General features: G+C 33.0%; 1 long non-coding RNA gene across 1 annotated transcript; it reads left to right on the top strand.

Moving 5' to 3' along the window:
* The first annotated feature begins 1,309 nt into the window (after positions 1–1,309).
* LOC133186467 (uncharacterized) lies at positions 1,310–5,681 on the top strand. The gene is made up of 3 exons (XR_009721058.1): positions 1,310–1,370; positions 5,482–5,510; positions 5,622–5,681. It is a non-coding gene; the product is annotated as an uncharacterized LOC133186467 (long non-coding RNA).
* The last annotated feature ends 11,138 nt before the right edge of the window (positions 5,682–16,819 follow it).

The raw sequence follows: 16,819 nt of genomic DNA, 5'->3' as shown, positions 1-16,819 counted from the left end.
AAAGTGTATGAAATAAAATACAGCATTAATTGTTATTTTGTTGACCAGATTGATGTGAAGTTTATCATTAAGTCAAATGCTGACTAATGTTTTTCATACGTATTGTTAGACCATTATTTACACACTGAATTGTCGACGGATTTTTCCGTTATTTCCCGATCATGACAAGGAGCACACGGCGGGTGTGACCTGTCGGCAGGGGATGCTCAATCCTCCATGGCACCTGATCCCACCTCTGACGTTTTAGAGGTCTGTGTTTGCTCTGCTCCTGATTTGTGTAGTTTGATGGACTTTCGAGCTTGAATACTGTTCGTTATTTCCATATATTTCATGTACATGTATCGTTGGCTTTGTTTGTGAAAGTATAATGTTCTTAATTTTGCGTTTACCCCTACATCGGAAATTCAAAATTTAAAAGATAATACTGGTTTTGAAACTGATTCTTACAAGATACAAAAGAACGTAACTTTCTCTACTAATTGCACGATGGAAATGAACGTAATGCTTTCTAGAATAAATCAAAACCAAGTCTCTCCAAGATAAAATCTGGCAATTATATCTTTAGATTTGTCTATGATGAAAAATTCACAAGATGTGATTGTTTCAGGAAAGTTCAAGGAAAAGAAATACTATCGGTGCCTGCAATGCGCATTATTATAGCCGTTGCTGTACTTCTACTCCTACTGTTAATTGGAACAATATGTGTAATACTTCGTAGGAAAATGAAAGGTAAAATTGTTTCTACAGAAATTAATTTTTAAAAAAAATAGTAGTCAGTACTTCACTACTTATAATGGCTATGACAATGGTATGCATCTTTTTCTCAGAAATAAGAAGATCAGATGCTCAAAAAACGCAACTCTCAAAGAAAAATAAGACACCTATTGGTAAGATATTTACTTTTGAGATTTTAATGCAACTAACCGTCAATAACCCGGCCCCCTCATAGCTGTCCCAATAAACAGAAATCTAGACCATCTTACTTTCCCGAAGTATCCCCGGTAAAGCATTTGTATTGAAGTTAATGAATTTTAGAATGAGAAAATAAGTTTTTATACATTGTATACTGTAACAGACTGGCCTCCAAAATGTTGGACTTACGTTTATATCAAATCTGTTTGAAGAGTTTTTCTAGCCTATCTAAATAAATTAAACAAAAACAAGACAAACCCAATTAAAACCAAAAATTCTCTTATAACGTATAAAATCGATTTCTCGTTTATTCAATTAAAAATCAATCGTAATTAGGTCAGGTTGGAATGAGGATTTAAATTCACAGATCATCAATAATTTGCTTTTTTTTTCAGAAATAAGAGGATCAGATGCTCAAGAATTGCAACCACTCTCAGAGAAAAATAAGACACCTATTGGTAAGATATTTACTTTTGAAAGACGATAAATAATGTAAAATGCTATAAAACTATGGCACCACACCTTACCTTTGATAGAAATGTCTAGGTATTTAAGAACTCTTTTTAACGCGACATAGTTGTCTATAAATTGGAAGAATAATGAGAAATTTGTATGTCAATATTAGAGAAAGACAATTAGAACAGAAAAAATCCAAATATTTTCACACTAAATTGTCCATGCATTTTTCCGTTTACCCAATCTTGACAATTAAGGGGCACAAGGCGCATGTGACCGGTTGACAAGGGATGCATACTCTTCCATGACCCCTGATTACACCTCTGACTCTGCTCACAATTAATATTGTTTGAATGGTCTTTTGAGCATAACCATTTTTAGTTATCTTCTCATTTCAATTAAAAAAACATACTTTTTTCCTATGTTAAATCTCGAACACTATTTTCTTAAAATTCATTATCAACATTTTTTTCCCTTCAAATCAGTAAAACATCTTTACCTCTTTTATGGGCTCTATATTACCATGATAAAGGCTATAAATGCCTTGATTTAAACAAACTCAATTTATGCAATATAACATTGTTAACCAAATCCATGTACAGGAAAATAAAACCAACTCGCGCCGAGCTCATTGCAAAGCAACGAGTAGGTCTTCCGTTGGAGCTGCGGGCAGGAAGAAGTGACCTTGAGTCAAGGTCATGCCATATTCTAAGGCTATAAGCAATCTTATAAGGGGTATCAACTGACAATGTTTCACTCTGTAAAGGAATGTACGTGACCTTGAGCTTGTCCAAATGACCTTGTGAAGGCCATGACACACTCTAGTTATGAGCATACCCTATCTGTGCATTACCGACTTCTCAAATTCACACATTTTCTTAAAGTCCATATATCCAGTCAAAACATCATATCCTTAGTGACCTTGAACTTGAGTTAAGGCGATGTCACACTCTGCATGATACCAGAAATGTTTCACTAGAAACAGACGGTAACGAAGTTATAGTTTCCCATCCAAAATCATCCAAATAACCTTTCATCAAGGCCATAACACACACTGGTTAAGAAAAATCCCAATCTGTGAGTTATTGACTGGATAAGTTCAGCCATGTTCTTTCAGACCATAGATCGAGTCAAATGAAATATATGAAGATAACGAACAGTATTCAGGCTCAAAAGTCCATCAAACAATACAAAATAGGAGCAGCGCAAACACGGATCTCCAAACATCAGAGGTGGGTTAGGTGCCATGGAGGTGCCTCAAAATAATTTATTAGGTTCAACACAATGATTTAAGGATTCATTGTGAATTTTTTTGTCCAGTTTATATATTGAACAAGACATGTTTGTGAAACACTGATGCCTCGGCATTGCAGCTTATAGCAAAGGTTTAAGTTTCTCAAATCCGAATCCAACTCCAAGGTCAAAGTCAAGAGCTAAAAAATTACCCAAAGAAAGATCTCGTCTCAGGGAATATAACTGTGAAAAATTAAACCGTTAGGACTAACTGTTGAAAAGTATGGCAAAAGTTTTTTTTTTATACTCAAGTCAAAAGTAAAGGTCAAGGACAGATTAACGGTGTCCAAGGGAATGTCTTGTCACAAGAAATAGACATTGAAATATGAAAGCACTAGCATTAATTTATCAAAAGTTATGGAATGGAAAAGGTCAACTTTTTTTCAAAAGTAGGTCAAACCCCAAGGTCAAGGACAAAAGTCAAAACTGTCGGTACTCAAGGGAGGGTCTTGTCACAAAAAACACACATGTAAAAATATGAAAACCCTGACACCAACCGTTAAAAAGTTATGGACAAGATCAAAATGTTCCAAAGGTAGGTCAAACTCTAAGGTCAAAGGTAAAAGTCAAAACTTTTGAAATTTTTTAAAAGTACGTCAAACTTCAATGTCAAGGTCAAACAGTAAAAAATGTGATATCCAATGAATGGCGTTGTTACAAAGAATATACCTGTGAATGTGAAAACGCTAGTCCTAACCGTTCGAAAGGTATTGCCAAGGTTATATTATTTTAAAAGCGGGTCAAACTCCAAGGTGAAGGTCACAAGGTCAAAAATATTTATTCCCAAGGAAAGGTCTTGTCACAAAGAATTTCGGATGTGAAGTATGAAAGCCCTAACGCCAACTGTTCAAAAGGTTAATTTTTGCAAAGTTGGTCAAACCAAAAGGCTGTCGAAAAGATAAAATAGGCTCCAAGGTATTCAATCAAGTAAACTTATTATATTGCAGATCAAATAAAGCATGAGCAATAAGAACAGGCACGTATCATCAGCCCCCCCCCCCCCTCTTTTTTTTCAAACCTAATTTTTTACTATAGTAATGTTCATTGAAAGTTCCGTTGGCCCCCATTTTTTGTTGCAGTATAGTCCCATTGCCCCCCCCCCCCCCCTCCCAGAAAATAGGATTTTGGGCAATTTTCTTATTTTCTATTTTGGTTGTGAAGTCTTTTCAAGTAAGTTTAATTTTTTCTCTGGCTGCCCCCCCCCCCCTTTAAAAACCGATGCTACATCCCTGAAAAGGAACATGTTGAGATGTCTGTCCTGGCATATATAGAGAGATTACCAATCAAATTGCATGTTCAACGCAATTGCAGCAATAAGAAACTCGCCGACAGTTTTGTTTTTCAATTCCAAATTGCTTTTTGATTTCTAAAGATATTTATATTCCTTTTAATGTATGTTCGTGGATTATTGATGGAATAATTTAGTTACATGTCAAGTTTAATATGAATGTGTTCGTGCTTTGTAGCAAGGATTTGCTAAGTACTTATAATTTTCTATGATTGTACCAAAAAGTATATACATGTTTTAAAGCAGAGCTGCCGCTCAAGCTTTATTCCTGTCTTGTAGATCTAGAGGTCTTTGTGTATATAATATCATAGGTAAAAGTACTAGTACCGGAGATCTTATCCCTTCTAAGCAATATTATTTTTGCTTATCACGCCCTTTGTTTATTTTATACATGTAGTTATGTACCCCATCCACCCTTCTTGTGTTCAAGATGCTTCAGTCGTTTGTTTGCATTATAACTTAACAAGAGGTCCGTGCTTTTTTGTGTGAAGTATAGTTTTTAAAAATTCGAATATGACAGACTAAAAGGATATGTGTTTTATTGATAAAATAATGAAATTGGTAATCAAGGTCCAAAATACGCGTGCAGTGGCGATATTCAAAATTGACAGGAAGTCGTTTGACTTTTTAATACACCTAAAGATGTGGTCAAGACGAAAGATTTTGAAAGGTTTGATAAATACACAACATACATCACAGAGTTGACCAATATGAATGCATTATGATCAGGTCACATGGTAAGTACTTCTATCACAATAATTGACACGTGGGACACCTGCATGGATTTCTTATGATTAAGTTAAAAATTTATAAACAAGATTTAAAGAAAAGAATGTGAAGATATTCGTTAATAAAACGAAGAAAATTAAAGAATATTTAGTATAGGTATAGTCAATTAGATTAGAATTGCAGCGACTATCAGAATTTCGGGCTGTAACAAAGATCTGATAGTAGTATTATATAGGGTCCTATGACACCCCATCGGTGGTTAAATGTGATAAAATGTGGTTGTGGGTAGTGTGGTTGCGGTTAAATTTGGTATGGTTAACGTGGGTGGGTTGTGGGTAGTGTGGTTGCGGTTAAATATGGTTGTGGTTTAATTGGTTGTAATTAAATGGTTAAATGTAAAATGTGGTTGTATTTAAATGTGTATGAATGTAGTAGAGTGGAAGGAATAATATGAAAGAATGATATGGTGTATTTGTGGTAGTCGTAAAAATTCTTTTCCATACGTTTACATAGAAATGAAAAATCTGTGTACCTTATATAATTGTCATAGTTTATGCGTTTGTGCTATATATTAAACATTAACACTCATGCAGTGGTTGAGTTTATTACAACCATATCATCCTTAAATTCTTAAGAGATAAATAGAAAGAAATAATTTAGTGTCATAAATTATCACAGAATATTATGGAAATATGAATATTTTATTGACACCACCAAATATGCTATATTGATTTCATTATAAATCAGTTCTATATAAGGAGTAAACTCTCACAATATTTCATACATTCTTTTCCAATCACTAGCTCTTTCTGACGCTGCAGACAAACAAATGGTAAGTAATTCATTTCATGTTTTAGTTTTTTAAAAACAAATATGTGTTTAAATGAATGCTGTGATAATATGTTTTGGGGGAGTTAATGCAATATTAAATTAATCATTTTAGAAAATGGCCTCCAATCTTCCACAAGAAAACATTATATCGGACTACATGATAGGAGAAAAGAAACTATCTGTTTTAGAGTATAGGGATGGTATCCTCGTTGAATTAGAAGCTCAAAATTCGAAAAATAAATGTGTAAGCCTGGATGTTAAGAGATGGAAGTATTTCTGTGACAACATCGAACAAATTCAAGAAGCCGTTAAGCAATACTTAATTCGGGGACGAGAAGGTGAATACAAGTTGCATTTGGGAAAAGATTTGTTTCTTTCAGTAAAAAACGGAATCAAGTGTGTAGACTTCAGGAAATGGTTCAAGAACGATAACAATTACTTGAAACCCACGACGAATGGTGTTGCCTTATCGTTGAAAGAATTTGAGAATTTAATAAAAATACTGCCGGACATCAACGGAGATATTCCAGATCTAGAGTCTATTACACCTTGTCAATACACGCATAATGTGGAAGCATTATGCGATCACTGCAAACAGTCGGCACCATTTGAGTCCTAAAAATGAAAGACTAAGCATTATGTTTCTTGTATTTATCATATATTAGAGTTTTATGATGTATGACAATTAGTTTAAGGATAGATTTTGATCACAGCCAACATGTATTTTATGCAGCATTTGAGTCTTAAAAATGAAAGACTAAACATTGTTATGTTTCTTGCATTTATCAATAGAGTTTTTAGATGTATGACAATTAGTTTAAGGATAGGTTTTGATCACAGCCAACATGTATTTTATTTAATTGTTTCTTTCAGTAAAAGTTTTATGTTTCTTAAATTTATAAAATAGATTTAAAACAATTATCTTAAGAATAGATAAATGAAATATGTTGACTGTCATTTAAAATGTGTCACAAGAATACTTCAATGAAATGTCTCCATTATTTTGCACCACTGAAGTTCAATTTTTTGAAATAGTTGAAGATATGCAAAATCATGCAAGAGATATAGGACTCTCTGATAATCCAAGAACACTTCTGATAGGTGGAAACAAAGCAAACAAAATAATGTTGGGTACATCCCTTTTAAAATGGTATTCAGATCACGGACTGGTAGTGAGTAGAATTTACACCGTTATTAAAAGTTCTTATATGCTGAATTTAAAGATAATATAGCTAATGCTAGAAGGAGAGGAGATCTTAATAAACCCATCTTTAAGTCTTAATTAAGATACGGCTAAAGTTGAAGGAATTCTGCATATGGAAGTTTGTTGTTAAATAAAGATAATTTTACAAACATCTCCTTCATTGAAGGAATAGATAATGTATCCAAAAAAGTAAACGAACCTTTGTTTATGACATTAACAGAAATAGATAGCACAAGTGAGTATTATAAAGTTCAAATGGCTAGGGAAAAATTATTCACAATATACCAATACAATTGGGCTTTTTTGTTTTACAATATGCCAAATTGCATATGCTAAGATTTTATTATGACTTTTTAGATAAATGTGTAGACAGAGCAGATTTTGAATTCATAGAAATGGATACTGACAGTGCTTATTTTGCAATCTCTGAATGTTGTTAAATGAAATTATCAAACAAGATTTAAAAGAACATTATTTGAAATCTTTGATTGAAAATTGTAATAATGAGTTTGATTTTGAGCAATCCAATGCTTGTTTTCCAAGAAGGCGTTGCTTTAAGCATTCTAAATTTGATTTAAGAACACCTGGAATGTTTAAACTCGAGTTTGAGGGGGATTCTATGATTGGCGTGTGTTCTAAAACTTATGCAGTCGGTAACGAGTCTGAAGTTAAATTTTCATCGAAAGGAATTTCAAAACAGAGTATTCTCAATCCGATTGAAACGTATCAGAGGTACTGCACACAAAAAATACTGAAGTAGGTCTTAATCGAGGGTTTTTGATGCGTGATAAAAATATATTTATCAGAAGTTTACCTTGTGAAGAAAAAATCAACTAAAAATGGTTATTATAACATTATTGTATCAGATGATTTAATGGGTGAAATATGTAATGACAGAGATATGGAAATACTTTTTACCCAGAAAGCGCATCATTTACGCTTTGCGATTATTTTCATTGCACAAAATCTTTTTTCGCAAGGCATATCTTCTCGCACCCTTTCTTTAAACTTACATTATTACATATAAATGCGGAATCCAAGAGGTGTACCACAGATACGAACGTTAGGTCAACAAATTGGACAAATGAAAACACTGATGACAACATATAAAGATGCAACGCGTGAGAGATTTTCGTATTTATTAGTTGATCTTTCTCCGGTGTCAGACGATTTTCATAGATTTAGAACGAACGTTTTTAATCAAGAAGATACCATTTTGTATGTGGATGGTTAAAGAAGGATATAACCAGTAGTGTCGTTCAGAGGGCATTAAGTTTCATTGATCTTTTATCGGATAAATCAACGAACAAAAAACAAAGTAAATGCTTACGTCAAACCGCTAGTGAACATCAAGTTACTGCAGCTTGTGAAAATATTGTACAATATTGTGTATGGAGAACTTAAACTTTCAAAAAGAGAAAAAAAATCGTTAAAGACTCATTCGAAGCTCTTAAAATTTTTCTTATCAAAGAAAAAACCGTTAAAATACGAGCAGTTTCTTTTGTGTAAATACAGTAAATTTACTCTTAACATATTGAAAACGTGTGCGACGACAAATTTTGAAAACATTAAAATGAATTTAATTGCTTCCGTATGAACGCTATTAAATTCTATTAAATGAATGAAATGACAATAAAAAGAAAAAGAAATTGAACGGGATTTTAAAAGTGATAAAATATTTGTAAATCAGGAGGATATGGAACAAATTATGAAACAGCAAAAAAGATTCATCATCAGGCGAGATCAGAGAGAAGCTTCTACGAAGGAAAAAGAAAAAAAAAGATAGCTGCTGTCTATTATACTGTGAAAAATAGTGCAAGTTTTTCTGGGCCGCAGAAAATATATAAAACATTAAAGGATAAGGGGCAAAACATTTCACTTGGCGATATCAAAAGATGGTTTAAAAACAAGAAAACTATGGACTACATAAAAGAGTACATCGAAAATTCAAGCGAAATAGATTTGTCAGGTATAAGACAGATTATATTTGGGATGCGGATGTTTGTATAATTGATGGCTATAAAGATTATAATAGAGGTTATAAAAGTTTTTTTTTATTAGTTATTGACACTTTATCTCGATATGCATTTACTCGCATGATTAAATGGTTTGAACATATTTTATTGTATAATTAATATACAAATGGTTTGAACACAAGTTCTAACAACTTACGAGGTTTTCACCATAAATGGCTACAACTGTCAAGGTCTATATATAGAAAAAAAATATTGATATACAAACATGTTTGTTTTAAACATACATTAATTACATGATAAATATATAACTAACTAGAGTTTTAGTGTAAGGCTGTTATAATTAATTGAATCTGCCAGAATCTCTTATAAATTTTTGTACAGATTGAAAAATATATTTATTGATTTCAACATTTTGTGACTCATCTCCCCACAGAAGTAGGTGACAATCAATAATATTAAATTTAGTGTTTGGTTTAATAAGACACAGTAGGTTTCTAAATAGTTCCTTTCTAGCATGTTGATATTTATTACATACAAAGAAGAAATGATATGGGTCTTCTGGTGTACCACATGAACAATTAGGACTCTCAATAATGTTTCTTTTATAAAGATCATAATTTAAAAATACAATTGTGTCGTAGTTTAGTATGTTTGATACTAAGTCGTCTGTTACCATAACAGAAATAAGGAGGGGGTCTGCTGGTTTTTTATGTATTTTGTTTTTGAAACTACTAAAAGTTGAGCTGTTTCTTATGGTAATACTTAAGCTATCCCATTGGTTTACTGTATCAGGAACAAAAGATTTCTTAAATATTTCGAGTCTGCATCTAGGAATAGTGTAGTCATCTCGATTACGTGTGTTGTAATTTGATTCAACACTCCTTATTGAGGGAAAAATACTTTTTAAATAATCAGGTACCAAACTGTGATGTATTTTAAACATAGTATTTAGTTTTCCTACTTTACGCCTCTCTGTGAGAGGTTCCTATCCTGTTTCTAAATATAATGCATCTCTTGAGGCTATAATGGGTAACCCTGTAATTATTCTCGCAGCATAAAGCTGCACCTCTTCTAATTTTTCAACATCTTGTAGAGAGCATCCATCCCAAACTACAGAACAATATTCAAGTAGTGGTCTAATAAAAGTTATGTACATTTTAGATAGTGTGTTTCAACCAATGTTATATTTAAGCTTTTTTAGGAGGCCTAATCTTTGGTAAGCCTGTTTAACTATATTGTCTATATGTTCAGACCAATTGAGATTTTCGCTCAATAGTTGTCCTAGATGTTTTGAGAGGTTATGTTTTCAAATTACATCGTTGAAATTGTAGTTTAGGAAGATAATAGTTAGATCTTAATGTAAAGAATAATGCTTTTGTTTTGGATGGGTTGAATTTCATAAGCCATTTGGAAGACGACCTATCAAGAATTTCTAAATCGTGATTCAAGATATATTCAATAGTTGCAACATTATATGAGGAACATTGCAACGAGTTGTCATCTGCAAACAATCTACATAATGAAATCATGATTTCTGACACATCATTCATATAAATCAAAAAAGTAAAGGACCAAGAACTGATCCTTGTGGTACACCAGCATTAATGTTTCTACTAGATGAAAAAATATCTTTATACATACCTTTCTGCCTTCTATTACATAAGTAACTCTCAAGCCAGGTAAGAATGTTACCACATAAACCGTATGTCTTTAATTTGAAAAGTAAACCTTTATGCTACACTCTGTCGAACGCTTTGGACAGATCGCAAAGTACCATGCAACAAAATTTTCCTTCATCGATATTCTTAACAATGCTGTGATAAGTTTCAAGTAATTGGTAAACAGTTGAGTGAACTGGCAAAAAACCTGCTTGAAATTTGTAAAAAAAAAAAACCCGTTATTTTGATGAAAGTAATTGTACACATGTTTAAATATAATTCTTTCCATAATTTTGCTAACGCAACTCAACAATGATACCGGTCTATAATTAGTTGCTACAGAAGGATAATCTTTTTTAAACAATGGTAATACATGAGCGAGTTTCCATTTATCTGGGAATACATTTTCTGCCAGCGACTTATTAAACAACAAACATAGCGGTTTAGAAACAGAATACATAGTAGATTTTAACATTTTGTGGCTTATTACATCAGGACCTATTGCTTTATTAACAGGAAGTATTGATATTATATCAATAATATTTCTTGCTCAGTAATTAATATATCACTCAGTGTATCATTGCATAAGTAATACAGTTCAGGTAACTGGTTTTGTGAGTCATCCACATTAGATATAGAAGAAAAATACTTATTTAACACATCTATCTTATCTTCATCTGAGAAAGCTATATTTTCATCTCCGCTATCAGAAATGTATTGTATAGGTGGGATATCTTTATTTGGTTTTTACATGAAAAGCATCTCTCAGTAGCTTCCGGTATAATTTAGTATTCTTAACACTCGCATCAGACATCTGAAGGTCAATATTTTCATAATAATTCGATAACGCGTATTTTTTCATGTTGTGAACTTGATTTCTGAGTTTTCAATATTTAGCCCTATCAGCTTCATTTTTCGTTTTTCTTGCTATTTTATGTAGTCTGTTGCGTATTATTATATGTTTTCTAAGAACCGAGTCAAACCACGGTTTGTCCTTAGGACGAATAGTGACCGACTTTTCTGGAACACATTTTCGTACAGACGATAAGAAATAAGTAGATTTCCGTAGCAGTGTCGACATCTTGGACGTTGTTTATTAAATTGTCCCATTCGCAGTCGTTAATTAAGGAATTAAGTTTCTCAAAATCCGCTTCTTTATACAGCCATACATTGCGCTTGTACGCATGAATAATTTTGTAGTTCAAGGTAAGACTCACATAAGTTGCTCTATGGTCGCTAAGATTCGCGCTTACATTTAAAGTTCCCGACTCTGTTACGTCTACGCTTTGTGTAATAAATATTGGGTCAATAAGTGTTCAAGAGGAATTCGTGATTCTCGTTGGCTCGCTGATTCTGTTAATAAGATTACAATTGAATATTATATCATATATGATATGTGTGTGAGGAGTGCTTAGAAGATCAACATTTATATCGCCAACAATTATGATTTTGTCAGAAAGCTCACCTATTTTGTCTAAAGACCACGAAAAGTTTCTCCAAAAAGTGGAATCTGCGTGCGGAGGACGGTAGACACAACATAAGAAAAGTTGAGAGGTAGGATTATCAATTTCTAACAAGATAGCTTCAATATTGACAGGTTCAAGATCCATTCGTCTGTGAGCTCGAATATTGTTACTTGCGTAAATAACGACTCCGCCTCCGAAAGAGTTTCGATCTTTGCGAAAAATACAATTTAAACCGTCTAAATAAATATCACTATTCAAAATGTTGTCGTCGAGATGCGTTTCAGTAAAGCACACAGTATCAAATTCACTTACTATGGCTTTAAGTGGGTCAATTTTGTTCCTGAGACTTCGAATATTTAGGTGTAAAATGTCAAGGACACTGTCATAAATATGGCCTGGATTTATTTCTATATCACCAGATATTAACAAAATAAAAACAAAAAATTGCATGAAAAAAGTTATATGTATAGACAGAATGTTACCAACATAAAAACTTTTCAAAAGACATTTTCGAGTCACTTGTTGGAATAAGTTCAAAATATCACGCAGTGTAAGAAAAACAAAGATTGACGAGCAAGTTACACACCTACACACAAAGTAAAAAGTTCCAATTGCGGCGCGATATTGCTCTATGCTGTTACCCATTGTCTATAATGTCAGGTCTAAGGACATTGAATTTGCCGCAAAACGGAAAATTATGTAAAAAATGTACACGATATGCATAAGGTCTAAGAGTTGATTTTGTTTGTTTGTAATAAATGTGTTGACAGTTGTAGATATATAAAACTGTGAATGTGTTAAAAGCAAAAAATTGGAAACAAATAAACAGCATTTCACATACAAACAGAAAAAATATGAACAAAAACAAAAGAAAATCTACAATACAAATTTGATTGGGAAGCGACTCATCTACAAGTGAGTTCCCAAACAATACATGACAATTTATCAGGATATAAGACAACGTAATGACATGCAACATTCAAAACTGATATAATTATGTACAAGGATCCGTAATAAGTGAATTATATACTTTAAATTAAATGGGATTGATATACATGTAGTTATATCTGTGAATTACCCACGTATATCTGTAATTGCACTGATGAAATGTTTGATTTTGTGATACAAGGGGTTGATGGTTGATACATATCTAGGAATTGGCTGTATCGGCGGCTCTTATGCTGTCCACCGGTTCGTCTTTATTATTTTTTACAACGTCGGAGAACGAGTTACGTTTGGTTTGATCACTGATAGCTGGTTTGCTTGTTTCGTCCGTGTCTGTTTCACAGTCACTGTTCACTTGTGCGTTAGTGTTAAGTGCGTCTAGGTCATCTTGTGACCGAATAGTCACTCTTTTGTCGTCGTTTGTTGCCGTCTGTGGTCCAGCATCCCTTTATTATCTGGTTTCGCAGCGCCCGTCTAGCTTTGGCATATAGGATTGCACGCCGCTGAGTAAGGGCTTCATTGATATAAATTTTGTTACCATTGTCTTGATTTGTGTTGAACCCTTTAAGGTTGGATTTGTTTTTGTAAATTGTAGCTTTGTCATTATACCGTACAAACCGAACTATGATATCCCTCGGTCTATCCTGGCGTAGTGGGTCATGTCGGTGGGAGGTACTGATTGCAAATTTGTCCAGTTTCTCGACACCTACTGGTAGTACTAACTTATTTGTTATGTTTAAAATGATCTCATCTGTGTTTTCATTGTCTCTCTCCGGAATTCTGGAAAATTTTGAACAGGTTTTTCTGGAATATTGTTCCAAATCATCGAGACGAGATTCTAGATCTGTAGTTTTAGCTTTAAGTTCTCTAACTTCGGTTGATAATTCCTTAATTGAGAATACAATTTTTTTTTTATTTCGGGTTTGTCCAGTATAATGCTTGTGGCCTGTTTAAGTAGTTCTTTGTTACCAGATAGATTGTCTAAAATGTTACTGAGCTCAACCAGGTCTTGTGAAAGATCAGAATCTGAATTTGAACTAGGTCTGAATCTCTTCGATAACTTAGGTTTATGTACGTGATGACTCTTGAGTAGAGAACAGGATAGAAGCTGAAGGATCAGAATGTGTTACCTCTGTTACCTCTATTGCCTCTGTTTGAGTTTTTATTTGTTGAATAGCCTCTTCCACCCATCATTAATTTTCATAAGATACACACAGATTTAACATAGAATCACACAGTCACAAATAGATTTGGGTTTGCTAACAAAACACAAGTAAACTCGTTTGTATTTGTAAGCAATGATGCCGTTTGTACTTGTAGTGAACTTGTAGTGAACTGTACTCAACGGTGACCGTTGACCGCATGATTAAATCTAATACAGGAAAAGAAATTAAACGAGCATTTGAATCCATATTTATGAAAAGTAAAAGAAAACCAATTAAAAAAAGAAGTTACCAAGGCAAAGAATTCAGTAATTCTACTGTAATTGAAATGCTTCGTAGAAAAAAATGAGTATTTTTCAACACAAAATGCTGAAATTAAAGGTCATTTTGGTGAAAGATGTACACGAACAATAAAATCAAAATTGATTAAATCAAATTAAATTGATTTATGCAGAACTCTAATTCTATGACGTGGATTGATAAATTAAAAGATGTAACAAACTCTTATAATCATACTTTTCATAGATCCATTCAAATGACTCCAGCATCAGTCACAAAAAATGATGGAATAAAAATATGGAAATTATTATACGGAAGTGATAGTTATACATTGCCCTATAAAAGCTTCAATCGTTTTAAATTCAATATTGATGATGTGGTTCGAATTTCAAGCACTAGATGCTGTCATAAGACAGTAATACCCGCACTAAGGTGTTTGCCTCTAATTTAAATGCACACCCCTTCATATTCGGATAACCCAAAGGAAAAAGCCAAAATAATTATATAATTTACACAGTACAATTATTTGTCAAATCGAACATAAAATGCTCAGGTGACCATTTGACCCATGAGCCTCATGTAGGTATTTCATATACTTAATTCATTACCAGTCTAAAATTACAGAATTTAATTAATGATGTAAGTTATATAATTAGGTTTTGATAAAAGGGGGGATATAATTTTTGGCCCATAATTTGAACATTTCACATTTATTTTCTCAACAACAAATAATATTATTTTAGTGCAAAGCGTTTTTGATGAACTTACATATGTAGATGCCAAATTTCAGAATTGAACAAATCGTGCAAACTTTTTTTCAGTATTTGGGTAGGCAAAAACCTGCTCGAAAAGCCACACCCAATCAATTTTGCCCCCCCCCCCCTCCACACACACAATTTGCCTGTTTTGGAAATAGGTTTAGATAGCAAAGTTATGTTAAAAATATCGTTTGTAATGATAATTGAAAATTTGTCCTTATACAGTCCCTGAAACGTTCTACTTTCCCATTTTTCCGTTCGCTCACCGTTCGTTCACCGTTCGTTCAGCGTGCGTTCACCGTTCGTTCAGCGTGCGTTCACCGTTCGCTCTCCGTTCACAGTTTTGCGTTCTGCGTTCACCGTGCGCTCGCGTTCACCGTTCACATAGCGTTCAGCGTTCGCTCTCCGTTCGTTCACTTTGCGTTCACCTTGCGTTCAGCGTTCACTTATCGTTCAGTCTTCAGGGTCATTCGGAACTCCGAAGTGAAAGGACTTATCTTTTTGTAAGTAAGGATTTACGGGTTTTTTAATTTATTAATTAACATATCGTGTTTAAAGAATCGTCATCTCAATGGAAAATATATCCACAATATTCTAACATTATCTTTTTTATTATTCTAACTTAGCTGTAAGGTAATTTATTAATCTACTCTGGGAAATAAATGTTGTTATAAGTATGTACCTACATGTATGTAGAACGATGCTGAAAAATTTAATTGAAATACGGGCGATATATAGATACTTCAAGTACTGCAACTTTTTGTTGTTATGTTATAGACGACAAATCGTTAAAAGAGAGATAATCATCCTAGTTACATGTAATTAAGTTACAAACTGCAGCAAAATTACAAAAATGTTTATTTCTAACACTGCAGCAAAATTACGAAAATATTTATTTTTATTTAAACACATATTTTTTTTTTTCAATTACTACAGAAATACATGATAGAACTAGTTCTGAGAATTATACATAGTACTGCGGATATCTTGTTAATTAAATATCTTTGGAACGAATTAAATTGATAGTGTGGTTATAAAAATCTTTATTTTGAATGTAATACACTACAGATTTTCTCTACTATTATAATATAAAATCTCTAGTTATAGAGAAAATAAATTCTTCCTTCACTGTACCATTCAATATGATTAAGCCCCCCCCCCCTTTTCTCCTAAATCGGTTACTTAGTCAGTATTTCCAGTATATTTTATAAACATTTAAAAAGGAGTTACATTGTAATGGGTTTTGTACCACAAATTTCAGTCTCAAAAAAAAAAATGCATCTAAAAAGTCATTAAACAATAGTAGTTCAAAATATACACGTGTTGGCGGTGGTATTTTTAATTGGCAGCGAGTATGTTTCAAATTGAAGCGATAATGCTCAATGTATTTTAATTATCTATTTATTTAGAAATGTTGGAATCAAATCTAGAAATGATTTTTAAAAAAATTAAAACTTGTTGGAGATACTAGCACTTCGTCTTCCGTTTGACGAGACTTTAACACCTGCACAGCATCGAATGATTTTGATTGACAGGACAAGCACGTGGACTTCGTGTGAACTTGAAGCAGGAAAAAAAAAACGAGTTTGACTGTCAAACAAATGGATTTGTTGATAAAAAAAAGTTTCTTTCATTGCCTGATATATTTAGAAAAAAATGAAGAATTTTTGTTTGATATCGGTACAAACATTTGGTGAAGCCTGAAAAGGCGGGGGGGGGGGGGTAAAACGGAATATCTCTCTCTCTCTCTCTCTCTCTCTCTCTCTCTCTCTCTCTCTTGTCTGTTTGATAAAAACTATGACAGCAAATTGCTTAAATATCAAGTTCTGAAATTTTAATCTATAACAAATAACATGAATAT

Source organism: Saccostrea echinata, unplaced genomic scaffold (genome assembly GCF_033153115.1).
Source record: "Saccostrea echinata isolate AGI-Se365-2 ecotype Australia unplaced genomic scaffold, CSIRO_AGI_Sech_v1 ptg000014l, whole genome shotgun sequence".
Taxonomy (NCBI): Eukaryota; Metazoa; Mollusca; class Bivalvia; order Ostreida; family Ostreidae; genus Saccostrea; species Saccostrea echinata.
The sequence above is the reverse complement of the archived record's forward strand: the minus strand, read 5'-3'. Positions and strand labels throughout refer to the sequence as shown.